Below are 18,345 nucleotides of genomic sequence, written 5' to 3'. Positions count from 1 at the left end.
GGAGGTCATGCACATTGAATAAGTGACACTGGTACTTTCAGTAACATTTAGTGAATATATGTTTTTATTTTTCCACAAATTTAAAGATTCTCTGTCAAAATGCAAATTCTGCATTTTTCTGCGGCAAACGGATTTCTACGATCCTTGAACATCACACAGCTTACAGTCCCGGCCTTTGCAAGGATGGTCTTTTTCCATGTAGTACCGACAGCTGTCACACAGCATCTTGGACTGGCTTTGCTTTGGGTTGTGTAGTGGAGCAGCTGCCCCACTCCAGCAGAACAAGAGTTAAAAGCAGCCCTGAGAGGGCTGTGGCTGGGATAAAAGGAGTGAGAGCAGTTGAGGGAGCAGCTGACCACAGGTGTGGCCAGCTCAATCAGGGCCCAGCTGGCCCTGATAAAAGGGCTGTGGGGCCTCAAGCTGAAGGAGCTTCACTCTAGCTCTGGAGTGGGAAGGGCTAGCTTCCTGGGAGCAAGGTACCCAAAGTGGAGCAGTGCTGGGGAAGGGCAAAGGGAGCTCCAGCCTAGTAAACCCCAAGGCTGCAGGCCTTGTGGAAGACCTATGAAAGGTACTGGGGCTACAGAGGGGCAGCCTGGGGATAGGCAAAGGCAGCAGGTCCTATCCCCTTGCCAATGTTGAGTAGCCACTATAGGCTGCAGTCTGCCCCAGGGAAAGGGGGCTAGATGATGACTGGCAGTAGCCACTGAGGCAAGGTGGGCTTAGAGGGTTGGGGGTTCCCCTGGGAGGGGAGACCCAGAGTCTGAGGGCACTGCAGTGGGGCAGCACCCCAAGGTATGGGGCACTGGGGTCTGGGAGGGACATGGGGCCTGAGGTGGGTAAGACACTGGCCAGCAGAGGGTGCTCTGAGGCTGAAGAGCTAATTCCCAAGATGACCAGCAGGAGGTGCTTGGCAGGTGAGTCTACAGGTTGCGAAGGTCCTCTGTGTCTCTAAGCACAATGGGGACCTGCAGAACCCCCTGCCAGTACTGCATCTCTAGCACCCTCTGTACACTTGTAAGGATAAGGCCTTTTCCTGTAGCCATATTGCAAGGCCCAAAGCCTTTGTCTGCACCATATTAGAAGAGCAGCAGCCATTGACTAAGAAGCAGGAAGTCACATCCTTGCATTCCATCTAAATTACATTAAAAAAGTAATATCAGGCTGTTAAAAAGGCAATCGTGTTCTAATAGCACCCACCATCACCAGATAAACCGATCTTCAGATGGCTAAAGACAACTTAGTTTGGTAGCGTTCTGTCTGGCAAGAAATCACTTATCAATAGTTGTGGTTGTGAAATCCTCATTCTTTGTTTGATCTTTATGGTCCCCACTCTCTATTGTATGATCTGTCTGGTTCTTTGACTGTTTCTGTCTATTACATAATTAATTTTGCTAGGTGTAAATCAATGAAGGTGGAGGGGTATGACTGGTTAGAGAATCTTGTTCCACAATGTTAGGAGTGGTTAGTAAAATGATTGGTTAAGGTACAGCGAAGCAGGACTCAAGTTTCACTGTATAAACTGGGGTCCAAAAGGTAATTTGGAATCTGCTCCAGGACACAGCTCCAAGATCAGAGCTGCCAGACCTCCACACCCTGCCAATAATACCATGCAGAACCTGGAGTCCCCAAGTAACTGAATCCTGAGAGGCCAGCAGGAAAAATTTGTCTGCTTTATTGGGAGTGATGAGTATTGTATGCTTAGCGTGAGCATTCTGGTTTTGTTGATTGTTAATAAAGAGGATAAGGATATTGCTGTGTAAGGCTCTTTCACTGGTAAAAGATCCTGCAAACCCGCAGCATATAAAGTTATGCCTGAACCCTAGGAACTGGTAAGGGGGGTGCCCCTAGCATGTCTGAGTAACAGAGGTTTGGGCGGGTAACTCACTGTGTGCTCAGACAGAGTCTGCAGCTCTGGTGGCAAACCTGGCTATTGTTAGGGTTACAGGTCATGCAGCAAAGGTCACAGAAATATCTTACCCCACACATTCTTCACATCCAAGACCCCAAAGTAATGATCACTCTGCAAGAGGATAAATGCTGTTTTTAGGGTATACAGGACCCTGGGTATTAAACTGCCCCAACGCCCCCCCTTCTCATTGTACATCACCACACTACGGGTGACTGCTGCACCGCACCTCACTGAGGGTGAGCTTTTTCTGATGGGAAAAGCGTGATTTCTCATGGACCTTTCTCACCCTATCTACCAGCTCAGTGTGGGTGAGCTTCTTCTCGGATAGCGCTGCCGCCAGGGCTGCCGGGGGTCGCTGCATTTTCAGCAGAGGGAAATAGGGTCACCCTACATTAGAATCGCTGGCTGAAGATTGTAGGGGGGGGGTTTCGTGTGCAATGGTCCTGGGGGTGAACCTGGGGGTGTCTCCAGGCAAGGACATTCGGAACGGAACCGACCTTTGCATAACGAAGCCATGTGTACGGCTGTAATTCCACTGTGGATTGTTTTGGTCCAGGCCCTGTCGCCGGAGCTGGCGGCGCGGGCCCCCTCCAGCCTCCGCTCGCTTCCGCGCTAGCCCGGGGCGGGGATTGTACCTGACCCACGTGTCCCTGCGCCCAGACTCCCGGGCCCGCTACAGCCCCGCGCGGCCCCGTTTCCAGCCCCAGGGAGCCCCTTGGAGAAGGGGGCCGGGCGGCTCCTGCCCCCCGCCCAGCGGGGACAGGCTCCGGCCCGCACAGGTCAGCGCGGGGCGGGGCGGGTTACTGGCTGGGGCGCTAAATCCGCCCTGGAGCAGGCAGGGCCAAGGAGCCTTCCCGTGCCAGGCCAGACACCTGGGTCCCCAGCCCGGCCCGTGCGCAGGGCGGGTCCCCGCTGCAGCCCAGCGGTCGGTCGGTGAGCGGGGCGCAGGGGAGGGGGAGAAACAGCCGCGCAGGCAGGAAATCGCTGCCCGGGGAAAGCGGCCGCCGGGGGGGGGGTTCGGAGCCGAAGGGGGCTGGTGACCCCCCACCAGCCGGTGCCAACGAAGGGGGAGAGGGGTCTGCAACTGAGCTAACCTGGGGCTTCATTCCCGTGCCCGTAGTAGGGCAGTGACCGGGGGGGGGGTAACCCCAGCCCCCTCCCTGGGATGTTACTGAGAATGTCACACCTGGCCCAGAATAACGGGGTCCCGCTCTCCTCGGGGGATTCCTTGGGAACTGACTTGGCCCCTTTTCTCCTCTCTCCAGACACGCCCTGTCTGTCCCTTCCCTGCTACCAAGGACCTCGCCTTGCCCCAGACCCCAATAGCCCCAGACCATGGCGATGGCTGCAGCGGGGCCGGCGCAGGCAGGACGCGGGGCGGGGACTCCCCGGCCGGGCACTGGCTGGTCCCAAGGGGGGCCGGGACCCGGGTCCCTCCCGCGCTAGTGACCCCGGGGCTGGGGGCTACAGCAGCTCCCCGGGGGGTGGTGCTGACCCGGGCCAAGCACTGCCCCAGGGTCGGGAGCGGCTCAGCGCGGCCAGGCAAGGCCTAGGGTCCTGCTTTGCACTAGCGCAGCCTGGGGGGCCCAGGGCTGCAGCAGCTGGAGCCGGGGAGAGGCTTTGGGGCCCCAGGACCCTCCCACAGAAAGCCAGGACCGTCCCTGGGACTAAGGAGGGGAGGGCCCTGGCCAGGCAGACATGTGGAGATGGGTGCCGTCCCTTTACCCTTAGGGCCCTGGCCTGGCAAAGGAGCCCTGAGGTGCCCGAGCCAGGGGTGGGAGTGGGGCTGAGCACAGGCCTGTGGCAGAGGCGGGGACTCCTGTTTCTTGCCCTGGGATTCAGGCCCTTCCCAGGGCCCTGACTCAGAACCCCCTGGGCAGAGATGAAAGTAAGCTGGCACACCCCAGTACGGTGTACCGGGAAGAGCCGGTGCGCCATACCAGGGTGGATCGGCTTCCCCAGGTGCAATTTAAAGGGCCTACAGCGGCTGGAGCCCCCAGCCCTTTAAATTGCTACCAGACCCCTGCTGCCGGAGCCCTGGGCCCTTTAAATTGACCCCGGAGCCTGCCGGAGCCCTGGGGTAGCGGCGGCAGGGCTGGGGCGGTGATTTAAAGGGCCCAGGGTGGTAGCCGCGGCCGAGCCACTTCCCCAGGGCTCCGGCAGGCTCTGGGGACAATTTAAAGGGCCCAGGGCTCCGGCCACCACTACTGCCCAGGGCCTTTTAAACCACTGCCAGAGCCCCAGCTGCCGCTGCTACCCCGGGGAGGGGGAAGGAGGCACTTGCCGGTACGGGGTGGGCCGGGGCTGACTCTGACCCCCCGAGCTCCGTCCCTTCCTCCTGGGGCCCCGCCCCTTCTGGGGGCCAGAGCCGGCCCCAGCCCAGCCCCATACTGGTAAGTTCCTAGATTTACTTTCACCCCTGCCCATGTGAAGCCAAAGGCAACTCCTGTCCCCTCAGCAGGGCCCCGAGTCCCTGGGGAGCTGAGCGGGGCAGGGAGTCTCCCTGGGTCACAGCTGCTGGGCTGGGGGTTCCCTGGGAGTCGCTCCCCTAGAAACCGCATCCCCTGCTGAGACTCCGGGGTGAGGGGCTGGAGCGGAAGGTGCTGAATGTGTAACGCTTGTGCCAGCAGCTCCAGGTGGCGTTTGAGGATGTGGCTCTGTATTTCACCCGGGAGGAGTGGGAGCTCTTGTCCCAGCCAGAGAAGCAGCTGTATCAGGACCAGATGCTGAGGAATTACCGGGCCCTTGTTTCCCTGGGTAAGGACCAATTTCCCCTCTTTTATTCGCAGCTGTGAAATGTCTGGGTTCCCTTGAAGCCTCGGCTGCCATGTGCCACTGAGTGGCCAACTGGTGGCAAATGTCAGTACTAGGGCTATCAAGCAATTAAAAAATCGTGATTAATCGCACTGTTAATAATAGAATACCATATAAATACTTTTGGATGTTTTCTACATTTTCAAATATATTGATTTCAGTTACAACACAGAATACAAAATGTACAGTGTTTACTTTATATTTTTATTACAAATATTTGCAGTGTAAAAAAACAAAAGAAATAGTATTTTGCAATTCACCTCCTACAAGTATTGTAGTGCAATCTCTTTATCATAAAAGTTGAACTTACAAATGTAGAATTATGTACAAAAAAACTGCATTCAAGAATAAAACAGTGTAAAACTTTAGAGCCTACAAGTCCACTCAGTCCTACTTCTTGTTCAGCCAATCGCTCAGACAAACAAGTTTGTTTACATTTGCAGGAGATAATGCTGCCTGCTTCTTGTTTACAATATCACCTGAAAGTGAGAACAGGCATTTGCATGGCACTGTTGTAGCCGGGGTCGCAAGGTATTTACATTCCAGATGCGCTAAAGATTCATATGTCCTTTCATGCTTCAACCACCATTCCAGAGGACATGCGTCCATGCTGATGATGGGTTCTGCTTGACAATGATCCAGAGCAGTGCAGACCGACACATTTTCGTTTTCATCATCTGAGTCAGATATCTCAGCAGAAGGTTGACTTTCTTTTTTGGTGGTTCGGGTTCTGTAGCTTCCGGATAACATGTTGCTCTTTTAAGACTTCTGAAAGCATGCTCCACACCCTGTCCCTCTCAGATTTTGGGAGGCATTTCAGATTCTTAAACCTTGGGTCGAGTGCTGTAGCTACCTTTAGAAATCTCACATTGGTACCTTTTTTTGTGTTTTAACAAATCTGCAGTGAAAGTGTTCTTAAAACGAACAACATGCTGGGTCATCATCCGAGACTGCTATAAACATGAAATATATGGCAGAATGTATGTAAAACAATATAGAAGACATACAATTCTCTCCTCCCCCACAGGAGTTCAGTCACAAATTTAATTAATGCTTTTTTTTTTTTTAATGAGCATCATCAGCATGTCATCTGGAATGGTGGCCGAACCATGAAGAGGCATACGAATGTTTAGCATATCTGGCACATAAATACCTTACAATGCTGGCTACAAAAGTGCCATATGAACGTCTGTTCTCACTTTCAGGTGACATTGTAAATAAGAAGCGGGCAGCATTATCTCCCGTAAATGTAAACAAACTTGTTTGTCTTAGCAGTTGGCTGAACAAGAAGTAGGACTGATTGGACTTTTACGCTCTAACATTATTTTGTTTTTGAGTGCAGTTATGTAACAAATATCTACACTTGAAAATTTTCACTTTCACAACAGAGATTGCACTACAGTACTTGTATGAGGTGAATTGAAACATCTGCATTGTAAAAATGACAGATAAAAGAAATAATATATTTGTAATAAAAATAATATAAAGTGAACACTGTACATTTTGTATTCTGTGCTGTAATTGAAGTCAATATATTTTAAAATGTAGAAAAACATCCAAAAATATTTAATAAATGTCAATTGGGTTTCTGTTGTTTTAACAGTGCAATTAAAACTGCAATTAATTGCAAATAATTTTTTGGAGTTAATTGTGTGAGTTAACTGCAATTTAATCAACAGCCGTAGTCAGCACCTTTCAGGTCCGCTTCCTGTTGGAGGAGAGCTCATGTCCATAGAGCCTGGGGTTAATTTTAGTGTAATTTGTTTACTTGCATATTATGTCCCTCAGTCCTGGCACAGCAGTGGTAGCAAACAGCCCGTGAGCAACAACCTCTTCCAGGAATCCCAGCCCAGCCACTGATGGCAGCAGCTCTGCTCAAGAAGGCCAATGGCCAATGGCATTTTGGGATGTATAAGTAGGGGCATAGCGAGCAGATCGAGGGACGTGATCGTTCCCCTCTATTCAACATTGGTGAGGCCTCATCTGGAGTACTGTGTGCAGTTTTGGGCCCCACACTTCAAGAAGGATGTGGATAAATTGGAGAGAGTCCAGCGAAGGGCAACAAAAATGATTAGGGGTCTGGAACACATGAGTTATGAGGAGAGGCTGAGGGAGCTGGGATTGTTTAGCCTGCAGAAGAGAAGAATGAGGGGGGATTTGATAGCTGCTTTCAACTACCTGAAAGGGGGTTCCAAAGAGGATGGCTCTAGACTGTTCTCAATGGTAGCAGATGACAGAACGAGGAGTAATGGTCTCAAGTTGCAGTGGGGGAGGTTTAGATTGGATATTAGGAAAAACTTTTTCACTAAGAGGGTGGTGAAACACTGGAATGCGTTACCTAGGGAGGTGGTAGAATCTCCTTCCTTAGAGGTTTTTAAGGTCAGGCTTGACAAAGCCCTGGCTGGGATGATTTAACTGGGAATTGGTCCTGCTTTGAGCAGGGGGTTGGACTAGATGACCTTCTGGGGTCCCTTCCAACCCTGATATTCTATGATTCTATGATTCAAGGCATGGAGAAAATGTTACCCACACTAGGGCACCTGCCCTTACCCAGTTCCTAGGGCTCAGGGTGTAACTTTACACTCTGCGCATTTGTGGGTGTTTTTTACTAGTGAAAGAACCTTATGCCTTATATCCTTAACCTCTGTTTATTAACAGTCACCAAAATGGAATGCTCACGCTAAGCATACAATGCTCACCACTCCCAATAAGGCAGACGAACTTTTCCTGCTGGCCACTCAGGATCAGGTTGGCCAGGGACTCCAGCTTCTGGGGGTGTTGAGGTCTGGCAGCTCTGATCTTTGGGCTGTGTTCTGGAGCTGGTTCCAAAGAACTTCCTTTTGGACCCCAGTTTATATAGTGAAACCTGAGTCCTGCTTAGCTGTACCTTTTACCAATCATTTTAAAGTACTGCAAAATAATTCTTTGACTAATCTTAAAATATTGTGAAACCATTCTTTACCCAGTCATACCCTATCACCTTAGTTGATTTAAATATAAAATTAATTATGCAACAGACAGAAACAATCAAAGAACCAGACAGAAACCATACAGATAAACAATAGAGAGGTAGGGACTGTAAAGGTAAAACAAAGTAGCAATTTCACACCCACAACTGTTGATAAGTGATTCCTTACCAGACAGAATGCTATCAAACAAAGTTTTCTTTAACCATCTGAAGATCTGTTTCTGTATCTGATGATGGTGGGTGCTATTAGGATAAGGTCTCCTTTTTAACAGCCTGGTATTACATTGTTTTAATGTAATTTAGATGGAATGTGAGAAGGTGACTTTCTGCTTTTTGGGCTCCTGGCTGCTGCTCTCGTAATATGGCTGCAGAAAAAGGCTTCAGACCCTGCAAAAAAAAACTCCTGCTGCTTGCACAGCCTCCCACTCCCCCCAACCCACTCCTCTGGAAAAGAGGATACATCATAAATTTAACAACCGTGCAGCTGAACAGTGCTCGCACCCTAAGCAAAAAACCGTGCAGGTCTATGTGGTAGTGTTACCTAATGATACCGGCATAACACATTATGGCCGGTCTCTTAATGACATGCTGCAAAGAGCTGTTGAAAACAGCAATAAGACGGCAAAGAAGCAAACACTTCCTTCCTGAAAATTTTTTCAGGAGACAATTGGGTACGTGAAATGATGGCCAGGAGAGAGAAGGTAGGGGGGGACTTTCTGTTCACCCTGTCTCCTAATCTGAGGACAAAGGGATGTTCAATGATATTTCAATGGGTAAAAGGAAATCTGTGTCACACAGTTGTCCTGCGGAACACACTGGTGCTAGATAGCACTGAGACAAAGATGGAATTTTTCTCTGCAACATTTAGAGTTATCCTAATGCTTATTTTTAAAATCTTTATCTCTTGCAAATTCAGAAGGATTATAGACCTTGCTGCTTCAGAGTATGACCTAAACTCACCTGGAGGGGTAAGGGATGAAATCTCTCCTAAGGAAGGTTTATTCCGTTATTGTCCTGCTTGGGATCTTTCTCACTTTCCTCTAAAGCAGTGACCGAGATTAGGGCCCCATTGTGCCACTTGCTGCGCACGCAATGCCAGAGATCAGGTCCCTGTTGTGCCGGGTGCTGCACAGGCATATTATAAATGTAGCTCTCTGCCCCCAAAAGCTTAGCCCGTGTCTACACTACAGTACTATGGTGACAGAAGTTATGTCGACGACCAAAAAATGCTGTAATAACATCACTATTGCGTGTTCACGCTGTGCTCCCTCTGTCGGCAGAATGCATCCACACTTGGTGCTCTGGCATTCACGGTAAGAGCAGTGCATTGTGGGTAGCTATCCCACAGTGCTACTCGCCACCTTGTGGGCTGGCGGAGTGGATCGCAGTGCATCATGGGTGTGGACTCAACATCCCATGATGCATTGTTTTCCGTCCCAGCATTCTGTGCTCTTCCGAGTGCCTTTCACTGCATTTTACAACGGCCCTTGTTTGCTGTGCGCCCACCATCTGTGTGTGAAAGGATGGATCCCACGCTGTTCTGTCATTAACACATCGCAGATTTGCAGTGCACTTAAACATGAGGTTCCTATCTGAACATGAGTCAGAGCTGCCTGACCTGCTGTGGGCTGTGGATAGAAACAACACCAGATTACTTCTGGCATTCATGGAGCAGCTGCACATGGTGGACCATCACTTTTGGGCTAGGGAAACAAGCACTGGGTTGTGCAATCACATCGTTATGCAGGTCTGGGATGATGAGCAGTGGCCGCAGAACTTTTGGATGCGGAAAGCCACCTTCCTGGGACTTTGTGTGGAACTCACCTCAGCCCCATGTTGCATGGACATCAAAATGAGAGCTGCCCTCTTGGTGGAGAAGGACGTGGCGATTGCATTTAGGAAGCTGGCGACTCCTGACTGCTACCAGTTGGTCACGAATCAGTTCAGAGTGGGGAAGTTGACCCCTGGGGCTGCGTTAGCACAAGTGTGCAGGGCCATTAATCACATCCTGCTACGAAGGACCATGTCTCTTGGCAATGTGCGTGAAATAGTGGATGGCTTTGCAGAAATGGGTTTCCCTAACTGCGGAGGGGCGACAGATGTGTAGCCCAATTTTGGCACTGGACCACATTGCCACAGAATATGTCAATAGAAAGGGCTAATTCTCCATGGTGTTGTGGGCGTTTCACTGACATTAGTGTGGGGTGGTTCAGGAAGGTGCATGACACATGCATCTTCAGGAACACTGGCCTGTACAGAAAGCTGCAAGCAGAGACTTTTTTTCCAGACCAGAAGAGACCAGTGGGGGATGTTGAAATGCCCATAGTGATCCTGGGAGACCCAGTCTACCCGTTACTTCCATGGCTCATGAAGCCTTACACAGGAAACCTGGACAGCAGCAAGAAGTGGTTCAACAATAGGCTGAGTAGGTGCAGGCAGATCGTGGAGTGTGCGTTTGGCAGATTAAAGGAATATTAATATATAATATTCCCATGGTCATAGCCACCCGCTGTACATTGCATAATAGTTGTGAAGCTAAGAGTGAAAGGTTTGCTCAGGGGTGGGGCACAGAGGCAGATCGCCTGGCTGCTGATTTTGAGCAGCCTGATGCCAGGGCTATTAGAGAGGCACAGTTTGAGAGGACGCAGTTCGAATCAGGGAGGCTTTGAGGCAACATTTTGAGAATGAGAACCAGCGATGTATATTTCTATGTAGCGATCTGCCCTGCTTCATTAAATCAAGTTTCGTTACGAAACACTTGCGATGGTTCGTAGACTAGGTTTTCAGTAAGAAAATGACTAAACTGCCTATATATGTTTTACTGGTAGCTGCTATCACAATCTGTAGTACACAAATAAAGATTAGTGATCTTTCAGAGATTTTGTTTTTATTAAAACGAAGGCTTGGTGGGAAGGGAGGTACAGTGAAGGGCAGATTGTCATAGGTGTGCATAAATCCAGTATCATTTTGGAAGCTGTCCAAAGGAATGGAGTGAAGAAGAAACCGAGAAGTCCCAGAAAGTTGAAAGGAATGTGTGGGAGGAGTTTGGGGAGGGCAAGGAAAACAGTTCCGAAGTGGCTGCAGTGGGAGTCGAGCATCCATCTGTTCAGAATGGAGCATGATTAGGGACTTCAACATCTCTGGTTGCCTCTTCATTACTTTTATCATCCACTCAGTGGCCTTTTGAACAATCTCCTGATATTCTTTTCTGTCCCGCCTTTCCATTTCTATCTACTTCCTGCATTCCCTTTTTTCTGTGTCAGAGAACTGTAGCATCTCCTGGAACATATCCTCTTTGCTCTGCCTTGGTCACTTTTGTGACGTTTCACTCCATATTCTTTATGAAAATATGCTTCTGATATGAATATGACATAACTGTGATAGGTCTTGTAAGATATCCTTGGAAAGATTATAATTTACTGAATGCAATTATTCAATTGTATCATTACTGTATCTGAAGTTAGGAATATTGACTATGTATCTGTATTTCAACTATGCTACTTTGGGTGATGCCCACTGCTAACAGTTCAGGTACAACAATGGAAAAGTCAGACAGGGCTGATGACCATCAGTGAGGACAATGGACTGTGAAAAGCTTGGCCTTCCTGCGGACGCTCCACACTGCCACTGACTCATGGATGTTGTGATACTACAGAGTCAGGTGGTCTTGTCACCTGATACTAAACATTACCTGGGACTTCTTGTAACTTTCCACTGGAAGGTGGGGGAGGGGGCAAGTTTGGGAAACAAAGGATTCCCGCCTTATGTAAATCCTATTTAAGGGTGGGGAGGAAGGCAAACAAGACTCCTCTCCATGGTCTGTCTGCCCAAGAAGACTGCTAAAGCCACCTGAAGGGAAGGCAAGCGGGGAGACAGGGGTACAGTCTGAAAAGGAATAGAACTGGAACTCTGAACCACAGAAACTTTGCAACCTGCCTAAAATAACATTTACGGTGAGAATTTACATTTTATAACCTGTTTCTTAAGTATATTGAGCTTAGCTTGCGTATTTTGCTTTATTTGGTCAGTAACCTGCTTTGTTCTGTCTGTCATCTCTTATATTTACTTAAAATTCACCTTTTGTAGTTAATAAACTTATTTCTTGTTTATAATATAACCCAGTTTATGTAATTTCTAAGTGGGGGTGGGGGCAAGAGGTTGTGCATAACTCCCTCCACATTGAGGGAGGGGGAAAATTTCATAAAACCTTTGAGTTTGTACCCCTTAAAGGGAGTGGGCCCCAGAGTGCTGGGGCAAGCCCTGAAGGCTGAATCTTTCCAGAGTGGATCTGTGTCTCTCTGTGCAGTTGGGTGTGGCCCTGCCTGTGTGCTTGGCTGGAAGAGGCTTGTGAGCCTAACCCAGCAAGGCCAGGTAAAGGGCACCCAGGCTGGCAGAACAGGCTGATTCATTGGCATCCCAGCACCTGGGGTGACACTCCAAAGGGCCCAAACCTGTCACAGCTTTCTTATCTGGGAGAGACGCTCTGCTGGTGTGTAAGGGTTCCCCTGAAGGCCACATCTGCAGAAACACAAGACACAATACACAGAATCATGATTGTTTGTTAGTTCACACACCCCATTGAATCATTACAGTAAAATACACCTCTTGTAGCATCCCAAGCAGTTTCTCACTGACCCTAGGCAGGCAGACATCTTTGTGAACAAACACCCCCTAAGCATGATGAGTTCAGCTCAGTGTGTGTGTGGGGGGGGGGGGAGGTGGGAGGGGTGTTCCAGCTCGGCAAAAGAGCGATGGTGGTGATTCAAGGGTCACGGTGCAGGTGACTAGGAACAATGTTGTAAATTCTCCCACCCTTTTTCACCGGCAGGGATCATTGAAGCTGATATCTCACTCCTGAGTGTAAGCAAGGATGCAAGGGTGCATCTACTGTGTGCTTGTGGGTTCAGACCTGTTCCCTATGTTGCTCACCTGTGTGCCACTTTGGTCCCTGCACAAGGGATTGCCGAGTGGCACGGGAAGGTTTCCTACAATGGGGGAAGGAACAAAAGCAGCTCTCCCAAGGAACTTTTGGCAAAGGATTGGCAATTACCTTCAGGAAAGTTTCCTAGAGATATCTCTGGAACATTCCCATGAAATCCCAGTGTTCATCAACATACTGTTCCGGCACACTGCTTAGCTGCACAGGGGAATGTGCAGTGCACAGAAACACAGTAAGTCTTGTATATTTCTAACCCTTTACCCACTTTCACATTACACAAAGCGAAGGAAAGCTGGAAATCATATAAACGAGAAGCATCAACTCAAGAAAGTCACTTACCAGCGGTCTCCTCTTCTGCTTCCTGCTCCCCAGAGAGGGACTGGTGGGACTGGGTAGACACCTCCAGAGTAGAAAAGAGGTCCTCACTCACCACCCCACCTGGAGACTGCCATCTCCACTTCCTCATCCGTGATCTCATCCTCTGGGTTAGGTACACTTTCCACTGACTCCAGCCCTGCTGAAGTGTCCACAGGGCTCTTGGCAGTGGAGGTGGGGTCACTGCCAAGGATGGCATCCAGCTCCTTACAGAAGTGGCAGGTCTTTAGTTCAGCACCAGAGTGACAGTTTGCATCCCTTGCCTTCTGGTACTCCTGCCTCAGTGCTTTTATCTTCGCTCTGCACTGCAGCATGTCTCTATCGTAGCCCTTTTCGCACAAGCCATGAGAAATGTGCCTGTTGGTATCAAACTTCCTACAACTGGAGCACAGCGGGGATTGGACAGCCTCCTCTCCCTATATACTGAGCTGATCCAACAGCTCCGCAGGGTCCAAGCTGGAGAGCGTTTGCCATGTGGAGCTGCTGTGATCAACTGGGAAAATGCGATGTCAGCTCTCCATGCCGACAAAACAGGAAGTGGAATTTCAAAAATTTGCGGGGCTTTAAGACGGAGGGGTGGATGCCTGTGTACCTGGCTGCAGGGCAGCAGAGTTCAAACTGCTGACCAGAGCGGGCAGGAGGGGCATTGTGGGGCACCTCCTGGAGGCCCTTTATAGCAACATAATCAAGCACAGTGTCTACACTGATACTTTGTCGCTAAAAATTTGCCTCAAAAAGCTCCATGCCTCTCATGGAGGTGGTTTTATTTGATCACCAAAACAGTTTTTGTCACCAAATGTTGCATTGTAGTACGTACACCTCCACTGTTTTGTCAACAAATCTGTGTAGTGTAGACAAGACCTTAGTAATAAAACTGATTCTTTCCCCTCAAACAGGCTATTCAGGTTCCACACCAGACTTAATCCAGCGGATCGAGGTAGGGGAGGCAGAGCTCTGGATCTGGGATGCCGAGGGCTCCAGGGAAAACTCGGGGCCTGAGAGCCCCTCCTCAGGTGAGTCATAATAATCCAATCCCTTCTGATTTCCCCAGCTGCTAGTGGAGGGCTCCTTAATGTAGAAGGCAAAGGCAGAGCAAGATCCACTGGCTGGGAGCTGAAGGGAGACCAGTTGAGGCTGGGAATTAGGGGCCAGTGTTTGAATTCACCACTGGAACAGCTCGCCTAGGGACGGGAGGGATTCTCCATCCCTGGGAGTCTGTCAGTGGAGATGGGGCGTCTCTCTCTCTCAAAGCTCCGCTCTAGCTCAGCTAGGAGTTACCGGGCCAGAGGCAGGAATCCTGGGGGAGATTCTGTGGCCTGGGTGAGGCAGGAGGCTGGGCTGGATGGGCACAGTGGGCTTCTATGGGCTTGATATCTATGACCCGGGATGGGACCTAAGAGGGATGGGGCCTCAAAGCAGTGAAAGGGACATGAATTGGGGATGGGGAGGGGATGAGATGGGATGAGGGGTGGGATAGTGGTATGGGACAGTTTGTGGGGGGGATTTGAGGGGCGCTGAGGGAAAGCGAGAGCTCTCATGGGGGAAGGACATGGGGAGCTGTGTTTACACAGAGGTGTTCTGCTGGTGTGTAAGGGTTTCCCTGAAGGCCACATCTGCAAAAGCACAACAAACAATACACAGAATCATGATGGTTAGTTCACATGCTCCATTGAATCATTAAAGTAAAATGTGGATTCATAAGTTCTTGATTCAATTCCTAAAGCGCCTCACTACAGCGCTCTCTGTGCACCAGTTTCACCCTCTGTGTAATGGAGAGGGCCGTGGGGCTGTGAGGATAACATTCATTTGTGTGTGTCGGGATCAGACTCTACAGAGCCGGGGGTGAGACAGGCCTGCTGGTCCATAGTCCACAAAGCTCTCTTCTAGGCTTCCTTGCAGATAGGACTTATTCTAGGGCAATAGTTTTGAGCCATTTCCCCCTGCCATTTAACCAGGACCCCCAGCAATATGGGAAGGGCACAGTGGCGTTGACCCCAGGTCTAGGATCTACGTGAGGGAGCTCAGTGGGACAATCTTTCTCTCATCCCCCTCTCTTCCTGCTCCCTCCATGGCACAAACCCTTTGTCACTTCAAACTAACATTGCTTCAGTGCTAATGCTTAGCTCGCCTGTCAGCCTAAATGAGGTCTGTGCTTGTCTGTAGATCACAGGCCCGCTGTGCAGGAGCCGTGAACACCTTCCCACTTAACAATATCCATTGATTGGCTTGTAAAATAATACAAAAGTGGTTTCAGATTACATCACCATAAATCCTGAGTAATGTGTCCCCTCCCCCACACCTGCAAGAAAAAACAAACTTCCAATTTAGTTTTGCACAAGGAAGAAACATCAGGTCGAGGCTGAATGACTTCTTCAGAAGGAATTCCTTGAAAAGGACTCACTCCCCCACAGGAATAAGCTATGTTGTTCTACATACCTTTATGCCGGTCTAACTGTGTCCACATTAGAGGGTTGTAGCCCTTTAACTAAACTGGTTTCAAAGTGGTATAGTTAAAACAGTACCAAAACGGGGGAGCAGGTCTCATGCTACAAAATGGGGAGAAAGTGAAGAGCCAACAACATAAAATCCTCTGATTAAAATAAAAACAAAATCAGTTTGAAAAGAAAAAACAGACCTTGTTTGTACTGCATTAGCATGTACGGGCCCTTGTCCTGGATCAGGGCCGCATTGTGCCAGTTGCTGCCCGTTTCCTGGGCACTCTACAATTTAAGCATAAAATGAGACCCAAGAGGTGCGTGGCTCATGTGGGAGCTGGTGCTAGGTGCTGCACAAACAAGTAAGGGTAGAACCACCGTAAGTCAGGCTGCAGATTTGTCACAGCATTTTGTATCCAATGGGCGCTGACCATTCACAGCAGCACCCTCCACCCAGCACCGTGACCCTAATCCTGGCCTGGTGTGGAGAGGGTGGGGGGAGACTCGAGAGTGAACCCGCCCCGTGCTCACCCCACAGTGTTAGTCCCTGAAGCTCTCCTGGCTATAGGGCTTGTCCTGGTTCCCTACCCTCACCGCACAGCAACAGCTCCTATCCTGCGGGGCTCAGGTTCGATCTGTCCTGGGTGGGACAGAGGGGCAAATGTGAGTGGGCACTTTGGCCCTGGATGCCAGGTTACACCACCTGGTGCAGGGCTTCGGGCCCAGCCCCATGGGACAGGAGTCACTATTGTGCAGTGAGTCACAGACAAGTCACAGATCAATGGGAAAATCGAGCTATCAATGAGATTATTCTCACTTTAACAAACCTGCAAACTTAACCGCGAGCCAACACCAGGATTGCCTCTGCTCTCTCCAGCAGGGCACGGGATCCGGGGAGGAATGAGGACACAGCCTGAATGTGGGGAGAGTGAGGGGGGAAGGCAGGATCCCACGACCCACGGGGGGAGCCATGGACAGGATGGAGTCAATCCTCGTGCCGAGCGTGGGGATGGACTCAGCCCGAGACCAGACCTGGCTCCACACCAGAGGCTGGCCATGGGGCAGCAATCCCACAGCTGCGCCGACTGCGGCAAGAGGTTCGGCAACGCCTCGGCCCTGACCCAGCACCGGTGCACGCACAGCGGGGAGCGGCCCTTCCGCTGCGCCGACTGCGGCAAGGGCTTCATCCGAGCCTCCTCCCTGACCCAGCATCGGCGGACGCACACCGGGGAGCGGCCCTACTGCTGCGCCGACTGCGGCAAGGACTTCGCTCAGCTCTCCCACCTGACAGCGCATCAGCACACGCACACCGGGGAGCAATGGTACCGCTGCGCCGACTGCGGCCAGAGCTCCAGCAGATGCAGACCAGGCTGTGGTCCTGTCTTCGTGATGCCCAGTGGAGAGTCCATGTCGGGGCAAGGAAGGGAATTTGGCTGAGCCCTGTGGGGAAGGGGTTGACAGCTGGATTATGGAGATGCCCATGAGCTTATTGTGCCTTCAGAGCAATTGGTCATGGCCTACTCCATTAGTGTGACCCTCCCACCCCATCTAGCTGGGATCCAGCCAGGACGCTCCCTGCCCTGCCATCTAGCCAGGACCCACCCTTCTCTCTCTGTCTCTCTCTCTTACACACACACACACACACCTCCAGCCAGGAACTCCCCCCCACAACAGGGGTGGGCAAACTTTTTGGCCTGAGGGCCACATCAGGGTTGGGAAACTGTATGGAGGGCCCGGTAGGGAAGGCTTTGCCTCCCCAAACAGCCTGGCCCTCTGTCCCCTATCTTCCCCCTCCCACCTCCCACCCCCCTCAGAACCCCTGACCCATCCAAGATGCCCCCCTGCTCCTTGTCCCCTGACCGCTCCCTCCCGGGGCCCCCCGTCTCTAACCGCCCCCCAGGACCTACCCCCTATCCAACTACCCCCTGCTCCCTGTGCCCTGAGTGCCCCAATCCCTATCCACACCCCTGGCCCCTGACAGGCCCCCCCGGGACTCCCACACCTATCCAACTCCCCCCCTCCCACCCCCCTGTTCCCAGTCCCCTGACCGCCCCCCACGAACCTCCGCCTCCCTGCTCCCTGTCCCCTGACTGCCCCCTTACCAAGCTCCTCAGAGCAGCAAGAGCTCGCAGCCATGCCCCCGGGCTTCCCGGCAGGAGTGGCGGGCCAGAGCGCAGGCGGCGTGCTGAAGCTGCGGGGGAGGAGGGACAGCAGGGGAGGGGCCGGGGCTAGCCGCCCTGACCGGGAGCTCAGGGGCTGAGCATGATGGTCCCACGGGCCGGATGTGGCCTGCGGGCTGTAGTTTGCCCACCTCTGCCCCACAACCATCAGCTCCAGCCAGGACACTCCAGAGGTGGAATTTACCGTCCCATCTCAGCGTGGATTGGTCTGAGGGACAGGGCGGGACAGCCTGGTCCGTGTGATTGGAAGAAGACTCGGGAACTGCTCATGCTGTCTATTTTAAATAGAAACGTGATCAATAAGAAATATATAACAAATCTTTAACAAAGGTCTGTCTAACTATATTGGATATTAAAGAAGCGGATCCATTCAGTTGGCATGTGGAAAAGCCAATGTGAAATGTTTAAGAGTAGCAGCCGTGTTAGTCTGTATTCGCAAAAAGAAAAGGAGTACTTTTGGCACCTTAGAGACTAACCAATTTATTTGAGCATAAGCTTTCTTGAGCTACAGCTCACTTCATCGGATGCTGTAGCTCACAAAAGCTTATGCTCAAATAAATTTGTTAGTCTCTAAGGGTATGTCTACACTACGAAATTAGGTCGAATTTATAGAAGTCGGTTTTTTAGAAATCGGTTTTATATATTCGAGTGTGTGTGTCCCCACAGAAAATGCTCTAAGTGCATTAAGTGCATTAACTCGGCGGAGCGCTTCCACAGTACCGAGG

At 50.7% G+C, this 18,345-nt stretch overlaps 1 pseudogene; it reads left to right on the top strand.

The window, feature by feature from the left end:
• Positions 1-3,250: 3,250 nt before the first annotated feature.
• LOC140913680 (uncharacterized) overlaps positions 3,251-18,345 on the top strand; it is a 37,440-nt pseudogene continuing 22,345 nt past the window's right edge.

The sequence above is a fragment of the Lepidochelys kempii genome, chromosome 6 (genome assembly GCF_965140265.1).
Source record: "Lepidochelys kempii isolate rLepKem1 chromosome 6, rLepKem1.hap2, whole genome shotgun sequence".
Classification (NCBI taxonomy): domain Eukaryota; kingdom Metazoa; phylum Chordata; order Testudines; family Cheloniidae; genus Lepidochelys; species Lepidochelys kempii.
This window is presented reverse-complemented; position numbering and strand designations above follow the sequence as displayed.